The sequence below is a fragment of the Pseudorca crassidens genome, chromosome 1 (genome assembly GCF_039906515.1).
Source record: "Pseudorca crassidens isolate mPseCra1 chromosome 1, mPseCra1.hap1, whole genome shotgun sequence".
Taxonomy (NCBI): Eukaryota; Metazoa; Chordata; class Mammalia; order Artiodactyla; family Delphinidae; genus Pseudorca; species Pseudorca crassidens.
The window spans coordinates 120,059,494-120,072,634 of NC_090296.1; the positions used below are offsets into that span (position 1 = coordinate 120,059,494).

Below are 13,141 nucleotides of genomic sequence, written 5' to 3' on the forward strand. Positions count from 1 at the left end.
GTGCAATCCCATCCTTAAAGGTCCACATTTAGTGATACCTTCATTCTTTAAAATCTCTTCTGCAAATATATGTAAAAGTGTTCTTAGTCCAAGCCTTCATGAAGAAAGATTCCAGTTGTATGTGCCACATGTGCCTTGTTCATTATTCTTAACCATTGAGCTGTGAATTTTGAGAATAATTGGCAAGAGAATGTACTGGGGATGTATGTGGCCTGTTACAGCTTGGTTATAAAACTTTCTTTAAATGATACAGGAGTATATTTTTGTCTATTTCAAGATCATTTGGATTTATGACTACTTTTTGATCTTTAAAGACATTACAATCACTTTATTTTCAAGTAGTTTTTCTTAGAAAAGCATTTGTAAGATATAAATTTACTTAAGTAAAACTTTCACACTTTTAAAATATAAGCACTATGATTTTCCTTTTTTTTTTTTTTATAAATTTATTTACTTATTTTTGGCTGCGTTGGGTCTTTGTTGCTGCGCGTGGGCCCCCTCCAGTTGCGGTGAGCGGGGGCTACTCTTCGCTGCTGTGCACGGGCTTCTCTTTGCGATGGCTTCTCCCGTTGTGGAGCACGGGCACGTGGGCTTCAGGAGTTGTGGCTCGTGGGCTCAGTAGTTGTGGCTCATGGACTCTAGAGCGCAGGCTCAGTAGCTGTGGTGCACGGGCTTAGTTGCTCCGCAGCATGTGGGATCTTCCCAGACCAGGGCTCAAACCTGTGTCCCCTGCATTGGCAGGCGGACTCTTAACCACTGCGCCACCAGGGAAGTCCCTGATTTTCTTTTTTTAATTTTTATTATTTTAAAATAATTTTTATTGGAGTATAGTTACCTTACAATGTTGTTCTAGTTTCTACTGTGCAGCAGAGTGAATCAGCTATACGTATACATTTATCCCCTCTTTTTTCGATTTCCTTCCCATTTAGGTCACCACAGAGCACTAAGTAGAGTTCCCTGAGCTATACAGTAGGTTCTCATTAGTTATCTATTTTATACATAGTATCAATAGTGTATATATGTCAATCCCAATCTCCCAATTCATCCCACCCCCGCTTCCCCCCTTGGAGTCCATACGTTTGTTCTCTAAAGCACTATGATTTTCAAATAATCTCACTTATGTTTATATTGTACAAAATTTTGTGTACCACATATACATGTATAGAGTATGAATAAGTAAAAAGTAGTCAGTCAGTTGCTAATCAGAGTCCTACCAGTTATCAATAGGTATTTCGAGTTGCCATGTTGGGAAAGGAAGGATATTAGTTAAAAGATACAGTTAAAAGTACTAGGTCAAATACTGTTTAAAAAAAAAAAAAAGTAGTAGTTGGGAATGTATAGGTATCTCTTTTTCTAAGTGCCTCCAGAAGAAGAAGTAACTACATACAAGACTTCTTAACAATATTCAGTTCACTTTACAGAACTAATTTTTGTATGCCATCTTTAGGTAGTTTGGAGATGGCTGGTGGTAGTGTTAAGGTGAAGTGACAGTACATGAAAGCCACTCAGATGTTTTGGTTGTGTGGTGGAACATTTTCAGTATGTGCCACAATAGCCATGTGGATTGCTAATACTTTGGGCTTGACCATTGGAATCCAGAGGTGAGAATGTGAGTAGATAACTCAAGGTTGCTAAATAACCTTAATTATTTCTCACAATTCTGAACTATCACAAAAATAGTAAAATAACATAAGGTGGTTTATATAGAAGCTTTATTTGTGGTTTAGATTAGCTCCGTTATGCCAAGATAGTTTGGAATTGGAGTTACCTGATTCTTGGCCCTACCTTTTAGTTCTTACCCTTTTTATCTATAGGATTTTTTCCCTCCACTCAAGGAATAGCCAGTTAGGAGACTGAGGCTCCCCCCAGATTTTGCCTGAATGAGGCCTCACGTAATGGTGAAGGTTTAAAACTAGAGTTATGATTGTTGGAGGTGACTTGGCTCTTGTTCAACTAAATGCTAAAGTATATACTGCTATTTACATGAGTTTGTTTTTCTGTTGTAAAATAGAAGTTTTACATACTGCTTCTACTGTTTATGTAAATATATCTGTTCCATCACCCAACCCCTTTGGTTTGCAGTTGAATTTTTGCAGAAAATTAAATAATTATACACAGTTTAGTAACCTTCCTTCCATTTACAGAAACATTTTATTTCTCTTATTCTGATTAAACTCTTGACATTCTGTAGAGGTGAGATCTTGGACCTTTCAAATTTGAGATGATATAGAAGGAAGTAATTTCCTTCATATAACACCTACAAGGCATTTGAAGGGCAAGGTGAAGAAGAACAAAGCCAAATTTGAAATGTTATTGACGGGTAGTTGGCTAGGTGCATTCATTAACAACTTTTGGTACATCAGGATTAAATTTGTAGTTCAAATGCATATATCAGCAAAATTTCAAGTTAAGTATCATGGATCTACAGAATTACAAATAGTTGGTCAAAACTTGTTGGTATTAAATTTTATTTTAAATAATCCCCGAGGTTAGTGAGTAAAGTGTGAACTTCTTGCTAAAATAATATCCAGGAAGCATCTTCATTACACTCAACATTTCCCCCTTTTTTTCTTTTACCTTCCTTCTGCTGGTGGTAGCTTAGAAGTAAATATTCAAAACTGGAAACTCTGAGGATTAGTGTTGTTTAGTTGTAAATTCTTTGTGTGAATATAGCTTTTAAGCCATCTGAGAATTCTGTGAGATGGTCTTCCTCAATCCTCCTAATTACCTCTCTGTATTGTTGGGCTAGAAAGCCAAAAACTTTATTTCTCAGACTATTTTGCGTTTAGGGTTTTAGATGTGAAATAGTTGCTGGCAATTAGATACGTATGTGAGGTGTGAAGGGGGTTTGTCTTTCTCCCCCCCCCCCCCCCCGGTACGCGGGCCTCTCACTGTTGTGGCCTCTCCCGTTGCGGAGCACAGGCTCTGGACACGCAGGCTCAACGGCCATGGCTCACGGGCCCAGCTGCTCCGCGGCATGTGGGATCTTCCCGGACCAGGGCACAAACCCGTGTTCCCTGCATCAGCAGGCGGACTCTCAACCACTGCACCACCAGGGAAGCTCTTTCTTCCCTTTTCTGTCCCCATTCCCCCCCACCCTTTTCCTGGGTTGTGAAAGTGTGAGATTTTCCTGCAGTAGCGGAAATGCATCATTGCATTGTTCATTCTTCACTTTCTGTGTTATCAAGAGGCATTTGTAGCAAAGGCAGAAGCTAGACTCTTGTGTACATCACCTTTCTTCATGGTTATATAGTGGCAGTTGTGGCAGTGGCAGTCGTGACTTTCTGATTCCTTTGGATCACAGTTATCTGCTGTTCTTGAATTTAGTGGTTCCATTGGTGGCTTAATGGAGAGAGTCCCTTGTGATTCAGTTGTGTAGTGTTCTGGTGTCATTCTTATAGACAGACGTAGCCTTACAGCCCCATTCCTCCAGTCGTTAAAACTATTAAGCACCCAATTGCTCTCTTACTAACTCCCCCTTTGCTCAGAATATCCAGTGGTTTCTATTCCTGGCACCTAATCCTGATTGATCAAAGTCAAGAGCATCTTTTGGTGACAAGATACTACTCTTCCATTTTGTATGTAGTACTGTATGAACTTTGGATATCTAAAGGATTTATTGTATGTCATTGACTGTTAATTATATTGCAGCCTTTTAGTGATTCTTAGTATAAAGCTCTCAGCATTCTTATATACCTTTAAAGGGAAGGCGAATTATACCTGAATTATACATGATCATTTCTTAGAAGGAAATCAAGATTTAATTAAATCTGAGAGAAATGAAATGAAACTTTTTACAGTTAGTGTGACCAGCTCAGATGTTGCTTCCTATAGTCCGTACCAGTGCTTCTCAGACTTTAATGTGTGTACATGTCACCTCAGGAACTTTTGAGGGGCTGGTTGAAATGAACATTCAGTAGATGTGGATTGGGATCTAGGATTCTGCATTCCTAACTAACCCTTTGAAATTAGGGTGATTGAGATTGAGATACACATTTTGAAGTAGCAAGGCCTATACTACTGTTAATTATTGTAAAAGTAACATTTTAAATGTCTATTCATATGATTATAAAATAGAAAAAAAGTTTTACCCTATTCCCAAACCAGTCCCTGGGGATATAATTCTCAAGGACAGCTTTCTAAACCTTTTAAAGTGCACATTCAATATGTCATACAAATTTACTTTTCTTTTTTTAAACACAAAAATGGAATATTGTACAGTTCAGTAACTTGTTCAGTAACTTGCTCTTTTCACTTCCATTCCAGTGCACACAGATCTATTTTCTTTTTGCTTTTTAAATTGCTGCATAATATGTTAAGTATGGTTACAGCATAATTTATAGGCAGTTTCCTCTTGGGAAAATGTAGGTTGTCTTTGCTTTTCCAAATAATGTGCATGTGAAATTTCTTATTCTTACCCTTTTACGCTTGTAGATTTCTTTTGGCTGTGTTCCTAAAAGTGGAATTTCTAGGTCCTAGGTCAAGTGCATTTTAAGTTTTGATCAGTTCTGCTAAACTATTCTCACAAAGGTTTTAAGAGAGTTGCCATCTCACTAACATGTTGTGGGCTAGTTCCCCACACCTTTGTTTCCGGATATTATCCGTTTTTAAGGTCTTAGCCATTGTGGTACATTAAAAACAGTCGTTGTATTATGGAGGTTGGATATTTTCTTGTTTTTCAGCCAATTGTATTCTTTGGCTGAACTCATAAACTGCCCATTTTTGTTGGATTATTTGTCTTTTGTGGACGTGTATGTTTGCTTATTTACCTTTTATTGTAGGTGTTGCAAATAATTCTATACAGAAGTTTTTGTACTTTATGGCTTTTGGGTTTCTAATATTGCTTTAAAAAGGCACATTAATAGTCTATAAAATTTGGATCACCAGCAGCTCTCTTAAGAAGCTCAGATTAAGCTAGATAGAAACATAATGTAGAAGCATGAGCCCATTCTTTTTAAAACTTTTTTTAAAAAATTTTATTTTATGTTTTTTTAATTTATTAAAAAATTTATTATTATTTTTTTTTTGGCCACGTCGGGTCTTAGTTGCGGCGCGTGGGCTCCTCTTTAGTTGTGGCGTGAGGGTTCTCTCTCTAGTTGCGGCATGCGGGCTTTCTAGTTGAGGCGCATGGGCTCAGTAGTTGTGGCATGCAGGCTTAGTTGCCCTGCAGTATGTGGGATCTTAGTTCCTCGACCAGAGATCAAACCTGCATCCCCTGCATTGGAATGAGCCCATTCTTGTGTAGGAAAATTGTCAAACTGAGTTTTGAGATGGAATCTATTTAATTCTATTTCAGATCAAATTCTGATATAAATAAAATCTAGGCTTTGGAAGTCTGTGTATGTTAATTGGGTTAAAAATGTTTTTTTTTGCTGGTTCATCTTAGGCTACTCTTTAATATTATAAAATCCATTCATCTAATATTTAGCTTTCCCTTAAAATAAGAAGCTTGTCTGCTGAGATTTTTCAAAAAATAGTTGCCTCCCCACAGTACTAATCCTAGGAATGTCATTCAGCAGCTTGGTTGATCTACCAGGAGAGACTGTCATACTCTTTTGAATTTGGGCCTGTCTGCGTACATACATACGTCTAGAACTGTGGTTCTCCACCTCGGTTGCATATTGGAATGCATATGGTAATGCCCAGGTTCTTTCCTTTCGTACCCAGTCCCCTCCTCCACCTCTCCTCCCCCATCTCACTTCTGATGTATTTGGCCTGGGATGTGACCTGCACATCATTTTTTTTTTTTTTTTTTTTTTTTTTTTTGCGGTACGTGGGCCTCTCACTGTCGTGGCATCTCCCGTTGCGGAGCACAGGCTGACGGACCTAGCCGCTCCGTGGCATGTGGGATCTTCCTGGACCGGGTCACGAACCCGTGTCCGCTAGCATCGGCAGGCGGACTCGCAACCACTGCGCCACCGGGGAGGCCCACACATCAGTTTTTTTTTTTTTTTTTTTGGTTGGGGGTAGGAGTTTATTAATTAATTAATTAATTTTTGCTGTGTTGGGTCTTCGTTTCTGTGCGAGGGCTTTCTCTAGCTGTGGCAAGTGGGGGCCACTCTTCATCGCGGTGCGCGGGCCTCTCACTGTTGTGGCCTCTCTCGTTGCGGAGCACAGGCTCCAGATGCGCAGGCTCAGTAGTTGTGGCTCACAGGCCTAGTTGCTCCACAGCATGTGGGATCCTCCCAGACCAGGGCTCGAACCCGTGTCCCCTGCATTGGCAGGCAGATTCTCAACCGCTGCGCCACCAGGGAAGCCCCCACACATCAGTTTTTTAAAAGCTCAGGTGATTCTAATGTGCTACCAAAGTTGAGAATCATTTGATCAAACGATAGAGGATGACAGTGCATAAAGTTTCAGCTGGGACAGTTGGCATATTCAGAGCCACTTTTTAAAAATGCAAAAATGGAACTTTGGAGATATTTTCAAAGGAAACGCTGCTGCTATAACCCTAAAATGTAATTTTCTTCAAATTACTAAAATATTACACTACTATATTCATATGAGAGTTCTACATATACACTTTACTTTTTTAGAGCCCCCATAGTGGGAAACTGTTTAGAGCATTAGTTCCTAATTCTGGCTGCATATTACTATCATCTGGGGAACTTGAGGTTAAAAGTTCGGGTGAAAAATACATGTATCCATGCCCCATTCCAGACAATTGAATCAGAATTGCTGGAGGTGAAGTCCATGTATTGGTATTTTTTTCTTTTTAAATTAATATATATATATATATATTTGTTGTTGTTGTTTGTTTGTTTGTTTTTGCGGTACGCGGACCTCTCACTGCTGTGGCCCCTCCCGCGGCGGAGCACAGGCTCCGGACGCGCAGGCTCAGCGGCCATGGCTCACGGGCCCAGCCACTCCCCGGCATGTGGGATCTTCCAGGATCGGGGCACGAACCCGTGTCCCCTGCATCGGCAGGCGGACTCTCAACCACTGCCCCACCAGGGAAGCCCAATATATATATATATTTTATTTTTTGCTGTGTTGAGTCTTCGTTTCTGTGCGAGGGCTTTTTCTAGTTTTGGCAAGCGGGGGCCACTCTTCATCGTGGTGTGCGGGCCTCTCACTATTGCGGCCTCTCTTGTTGCGGAGCACAGGCTCCAGACGCGCAGGCTCAGTAGTTGTGGCTCACGGGCCTAGTTGCTCCGTGGCATGTGGGATCTTCCCAGACCAGGGCTCGAACCCGTGTCCACTGCATTGGCAGGCAGACTCAACCACTGAGCCACCAGGGAAGCCCCATGTATTGGTATTTTAAAGTTCCACAGGAGATTCTAATATGTAGCCAGAATGGGGAAACCATTGTTTCAGAGTTTATAACTAGAGATGATGTGACATTTTAGATTGCCTTATTGTCCTGAAAGTTAAATGTATCACTGCCAGTAGTATTAATTTTCTAATTATAGTGATTTCTCTCATTAACTGATTTTGTTTGGTTTGTTTATATCCTTAAAAAAAAAAGAGGAAGACCAGTAAGAATACGATGAAGAGTTGTTTATTTCATCCAAGAGCTTGAGTTGACTTTCCACTAGAATAATGGATTAGTGAATTTTAATTATGAATTTTGGTAGCATACATGGGTGAGTTTCTCTCCTTTGACCAGTCCCCAACCTAAAGCAATTAAATAAGAATCTTTAAGGGTGCCATAAGTATAAATTTTTACAAATGTCATCTAATATTCAGATCCTGTTAAAACTTGTTTTATCTTGGGTCAGGTCACTTAACCTCTCTACCCTCATCTGTAAAATGTATATAAGCTTACCTTACATAAAGTATTAATGTGAGGATTAAATGAAATAATAATATATATAAAGTGCCTGGCACTAATTTCACATCTGTGTTCTTCTGTTTAGGATTGCCCTTTTGACGCCGCACTTTTTAAAAATACAATGTTTATTATTTATTTATTTTTAAAATTTATTTTATTTATTTATTTTTGGCTGCGTTGGGTCTTTGTTGCTGTGTGCGGGTGTTTCTCTAGTTGCGGTGAGTGGGGGCTACTCTTTGTTGTTGTGCCCAGGCTTCTCATTGCATTGGCTTCTCTTGTTGCAGAGCACGGGCTCTAGGCATGCGGACTTCAGTAGTTGTGGCTCACGGGCTCTAGAGCGCAGGCTCAGTAGTTGCAGTGCATGGGCTTAGTTGCTCCGTGGCATGTGGGATCTTCCCGGACCAGGGCTCAAACCCGTGTCCCCTGCATTGGCAGGTGGATTCTTAACCACTGTGCTACCAGGGAAGCCCTTTTATACAGTTTTTAAAGGTTACACCCCATTTACAGTTATTACAAAAGATTGGCTGTATTCCCTATGTTGTACAATACATCCTTGTAGCCTGTCCCAGTAGTTTGTACCTCCTGGCCCTATGTTGCCCCGACCCCACCGGTAACCACTATTTTGTTCTCTGTATCTGTGAGTCTGCTGCTGTTTTGTTATATTCACTAGTTTGTTGTATTTTTTTAGGTTCCACATATAAGTGATATCACACAGTATTTGTCTTTGACTTATTTCACTTAGCATAATGCCCTCCAAGTACATCCATGTGGTGCTAATGGCAAAATTGCCATTGCATATATATTACCACGTCTTCTTTATCCGTTCATCTGTTGATGGACACTTAGGTTGCTTCCATATCTTGGCAATTGCAGATGATGCTGCAGTTAATATTGAGGTGCATGTATCTTTTTGAATTAGCATTTTTGTGGGGTTTTTTTGTTTGTTTTTCCAGATAAATACCCAGTAATTGATGGGCTATAAGGTATCATTGTACTTTTAACAGTCAGAATTCCATTATAGAGGATCCAGTGCAGGTTAGATTACTTCTATAATTTACATTTTACCTTTATATTTCAGTTTGCATACACTGAATTTATACTTTTGGGTGTACAATTTCATGAGTTTTGACAAATGCCTAGAGAATGTAACTGCCACCACAGTGAACTTACAGAACAGTTCCATCATCACCCTCTAAAAAAACTCCTGTCTTCTACCCCATTTGGTCAACCCCTCCCCCATTAATCCCTGGCAACCAGGGGATTTGTACACCATCCCTATAGTTTTGCCTTTTCTACCTTGTCATATGAATGGAATCACGCAATATATAGCCTTTTGAGTCTAGCTTCTTTCACTTAGAATTTGCATTTGAGATTCATACATGTTGTTGTGTATATCAGTAGTTCTTTATTACTGAGCAGTATTCCATCCAGTGGATGTACCACGATTTGTTTATCCATTCCCTAGTTGCAGAACATTTAGATTGTTCCCAGTTTTTGCCAGGTACAAATAAAGCTGTTATAAATATCCTCATACAGGTTTTTGGGTGACCATAAGTTTTTGTTTCACTTGGGTAAGTTCCTTATAGTGAGATTTTGGGGTTGTGCTAAGTATATGTTTATCTTTGTAAGAAATTTTTTTGTTGGCTGTATTATTTTGCATTCCCACCAGCAGTGTATGAGAGTTCCAGATGCACCACACACATTGCAGCACTTGGGATTGTCAGATTTCTCCCCCCACCCCAACATTCTAATTGGCATGTGGTGATAACATTGTGGCTTCAGTTTGTGTGTCCCAAATGACTAATGATGTTGAGCATCCTTTCATGTGCTTCATGTCTCTGTATGGATTTTCTTTGGTGAAATGTCTGTTCGGATTTTTTGCCTGTTTTTATTTTATTTATTTAATTTAATTAATTAATTAATTTATTTATTTTTGCGGCACGCGGGCCTCTCACCGCTGTGGCCTCTCCTGCTGCGGAGCACAGGCTCCAGATGTGCAGGCTCAGTGGCCACGGCCCACGGGCCCAGCCGCTCCACGGCATGTGGGATCCTCCTGGACCGGGGCACGAACCCGTCACCCCCGTATCGGCAGGCGGACTCTCAACCACTGCGCCACCAGGGAAGCCCCTATTTTTTTTTTAATAATAAAAATAAATATGGGAGTATGGTTTATTAAGCTGTGCCTTAGTGCAGGCGCTGGGGCTTGCCCATGGTGCTCTTAATGTACAGAGCCCGGACGATCTGCCGGTTTTTCTTGAGCAACAACACCAGGAAGTTGACGGCTAAGTGGATTTTGTACACAAGCTCATCATCTGTCATTTTTCACGTGGCCAACAGCCACTGCCAGACATAGCACCTTCTTCATCTGGAACTTGATCGTGGACTTCACTTCATCAACTTTGGCCACCATGTTCTCATTGTGGGTTAGCAAGGAAGGGAACTTGCCAGCCTTATTCAGGCCTGGGCCCAGGATTTGTGAGATGTGCTTGATCAGAGACTCTGAAGCCAAAAAGGCATCATACTTCTTGGCCAGCTTCTTGACCAGTTTCTTATTCTTAAGTTTCTTCAGGGCCTCGATGTCCATGTGGGGAATATCCACAGCCTTGGCCTCATCACGATGCCACTGGTCCCCCAGAACACATACAGAAAACTTGGGGCGGGGAGTGGACTTGAGCCTGAGGGTGCCTGAGAAGCACTTGTTCTTCTGAGGGTCATAGTTCTTCAGGCTGATCTGAAGCTCCACCGTCTCCAAAAACTTCTGGTGCTTGCGCTGGTTCCCGTGCAGGACTTCCCGCACCGTCTCGTAGAGGGTGTCTTGCGCCGCGATAACTAGAAGAGAGCTTTGCTTATTTTTAGAATTGGGTTTTTGTTTTCTTGTTAGGCTTCAAGTGATTTTTGAAATATGTATTCTAGGTACAAATTCATTGTCAGATGTGTGATTTGCAAATGTTTTCTCTCATCTGTGGCATGTCTTTCCCTTCTCTTAAATGTCTTTTTAATTTTGATGAATTCCAGTTTATCTGTTTTTCTTATAGATTGTACTTCTGGTATCTAAGAACTATTTGCCTAACTCAAGGTCACAAAGATTTTTCTCCCAGAAGTTTTATACTCATATGTTTTACATTTACGTCTGATCCATTACGAACTTTGTATGAAGTCTGAGGTATAGGTCAGAGTTGATTTAAAATATATCTGTATGGATGTAGATGGATAGATGTCTTAATTCTTCTAGTATTGTTTGCTGAAAAGATTTTTCCCCCCATTGAATTGTATTAGCACTGTCGTAAAAATCATTTTGCCATACTAGTATGAATCTATTTCTGGCTTCTCTGCTATTCCTTTGACCTGTGTATTTATTCTTTTGCCAGTACTATACCTTTGTAGTATGTTTTGAAGTCAGGTGGTGTTCCTTTCAAAATTATTTTGGCTATTTTAGTTTTCTTGCTAACCCATAAGTTTTGGAAATATCTTGTTGGTATCTACCCCAAAATCCCACTGGGGTTTTGATTGGTATTGAGTTGAATCTTATAGATCAGTTTGGGAAGAATTAATATTTTAACTACATTGAGTCTCCCAACCCATGAAGATGGCGTATCTCCAGTTATTTAGGTCTTTTAAAATTTCCTTCACTAGTGTTTTGCAGTTTTCAGCATATGTGTACTTTCACATAGTTTGTTAAATTTATACCTAAATACTTCACATTTTGGTGCTGTTGTAAATGGAACTTAAAATTTTTTTCGATTTCCATTTATTTGTTGCTAGTATGTAAAAAAAAATACAGCTTTTTTTTTTTTAACATCTTTATTGGGGTATAATTGCTTTACAATGGTGTGTTAGTTTCTGCTTTATAACAGAGTGAATCAGTTATACATATACATATGTTCCCATGTGTCTTCCCTCTTGCGTCTCCCTCCCTCCCTCCCACCCTCCCTACCCCACCCCTCCAGGCTGTCACAAAGCACTGAGCCAATATCCCTGTGCCATGCGGCTGCTTCCCACTAGCTATCTACCTTACTAAGTTTGTTAGTGTGTATATGTCCATGACTCTCTCTCGCCTTGTCACAGCTCACCCTTCCCCCTCCGCATATCCTCAAGTCCGTTCTCCAGTAGGTCTGCGTCTTTATTCCTGTCTTACCCCTAGGTTCTTCATGACATTTTTTTTCTTAAATTCCATATATATGTGTTAGCATACGGTATTTGTCTTTTTCTTTCTGACTTACTTCACTCTGTATGACAGACTGTAGGTCTATCCATCTCATTACAAATAGCTCAATTTCATTTCTTTTTAAGGCTGAGTAATATTCCATTGTATATATGTGCCACATCTTCATTATCCATTCATCCGATGATGGGCACTTAGGTTGTTTCCATCTCCGGGCTATTGTAAATAGAGCTGCAATGAACATTTTGGTACATGACTCTTTTTGAATTTTGGTTTTCTCAGGGTATATGCCTAGTAGTGGGATTGCTGGGTCATATGGTAATTCTATTTGTAGTTTTTTAAAGAACCTCCATACTGTTCTCCATAGTGGCTGAACCAATTCACATTCCCACCAGCAGTGCAAGAGTGTTCCCTTTTGTCCACACCCTCTCCAGCATTTATTGTTTCTAGATTTTTTGATGATGGCCATTCTGACTGGTGTGAGATGATATCTCATTGTAGTTTTGATTTGCATTTCTCTAATGATTAATGATGTTGAGCATTCTTTCATGTGTTTGTTGGCAGTCTGTATATCTTCTTTGGAGAAATGTCTATTTAGGTCTTCTGCCCATTTTTGGATTGGGTTGTTTGTTTTTTTGTTATTGAGCTGCATGAGCTGCTTGTAAATTTTGGAGATTAATCCTTTGTCAGTTGCTTCATTTGCAAATATTTTCTCCCATTCTGAGGGTTGTCTTTTGGTCTTGTTTATGGTTTCCTTTGCTGTGCAAAAGCTTTTAAGTTTCATTAGGTCCCATTTGTTTATTTTTGTAATACAGCTGTTTTTTAAAAAAATATTGGTCTGTAGATAACTGATAAGGACCTACTGTATAGCACAGGGAACTCTACTCGGTACTCTGTAATGACCTATATGGGATAAGAATCTAAAAAAGAGTGGATATATTTATATGTATAACTGCTTCACTTTGCTGTACACCTGAAACTAACACAACATGGTAAATCAACTATATTCCAATAAAATAAAAAAAAATATTGGTCTTATATTCTGGAACTTGCTGAACTCATTTATTCTAGGAACTTTTTTGTAGGTCCATGGAATTTTCTGCATAGATCATGTCATTTTTAACACGACAGTTGTAATTTTTCTATAATTTTTCTAATAGATTTTCTATTAGCTGTAGTTTTTCTAATAGATTTTCTGTAATTTA

General features: G+C 39.6%; 1 protein-coding gene and 1 pseudogene across 2 annotated transcripts in view; one reads left to right on the forward strand and one right to left on the reverse strand.

Annotated features, from left to right (window-relative positions):
* Positions 1-13,141, forward strand: part of ARIH1 (ariadne RBR E3 ubiquitin protein ligase 1) — a 120,936-nt gene that overhangs the window by 24,990 nt on the left and 82,805 nt on the right. The window lies entirely within an intron of this gene.
* On the reverse strand, positions 9,938-10,589 carry LOC137232239 (large ribosomal subunit protein uL1 pseudogene; annotated as a pseudogene).